Below are 1,030 nucleotides of genomic sequence, written 5' to 3'. Positions count from 1 at the left end.
GCGCCGAAAAATAACCAAGTACACAGCGCCCTCTGTAGTTGGAAAACTCAGGCGTACCTCCATGGTTAGACTTGTGGACAAGTCGTTAATGGTCCCACGCTGTGAGAACGTCGAGTTGTCACTGCTCTCGCGCGAACTGCTGGTTGCCAGAGTCGGGCGGCGGCAGCTACTAGCATGGGCGGCAGCGCCCTGGGCCCAATTTCATAGAGCTGCTAAGCACAAAAATTTGCTTAGCATGAAATTTCTTCCTCGATAAAAACAGGATTACCAACAAAATTTCAATTTGTTGCATATTGCTTGTTATTACTGGTATTCACAGCTGATGTTTGCTCATCCTGAAAATCATGTGGAAATTTTGTTGGTAATCCTGTTTTTATCGAGGCAGAAATTTCATGCTAAGCAAATTTTGGTGCTTAGGAGCTCTATGAAATTGGGCCCTGTAGTCACGCAACCAGCTGTTCGCGCGGAGAGCACCACTGCAACTCGACTATCTCACACCGCGTGGGACCATAAACGATTGTCTAGAGTCTCGTCGAAGAAGTGAGGTCAGTGTTCAGGCAAGGAAAAGTCGCCCGATGGGCCCAGGATCTCCGCCGCGGGTGGGGGGGGGGGGGGGGGGGGGCAGAATCTCCTGTCACACCGGTCTTTCATCCGTGTCTGAACCCTTTTTCAGCATCTACAGCAGCTATTTCTAGTCGCGGCTAGATTTCCGCGTCAGGCAGCAAACCGCAATAAAGCCGTAGCTGTAGCAGCCTAGGGCTCGTCAAAAAAACAAAAACATGTTACTTAGTGGCAAAGGGACGAGGTAAAAACCAATGCCGGACCCCACACCCCGTACACGTAAAAGCTTCACACCTACTGCATGCTCCATCGTTCGGCAGATTTGCACCTCAACAGCACTTACACGAGTGGGAGGGACGTGTCCCGCCCCCTTCCTTTGAAGGAAGGGCGGGTGACACAATATTAAAGCGTCCCCCATTATGTCTTTGGACCCTCTGAATGGCCTGCGATTGCACCACGGAGCATCTAG

The sequence above is a fragment of the Asterias amurensis genome, chromosome 14 (genome assembly GCF_032118995.1).
Source record: "Asterias amurensis chromosome 14, ASM3211899v1".
Taxonomy (NCBI): domain Eukaryota; kingdom Metazoa; phylum Echinodermata; class Asteroidea; order Forcipulatida; family Asteriidae; genus Asterias; species Asterias amurensis.
The sequence above is the reverse complement of the archived record's forward strand: the minus strand, read 5'-3'. Positions refer to the sequence as shown.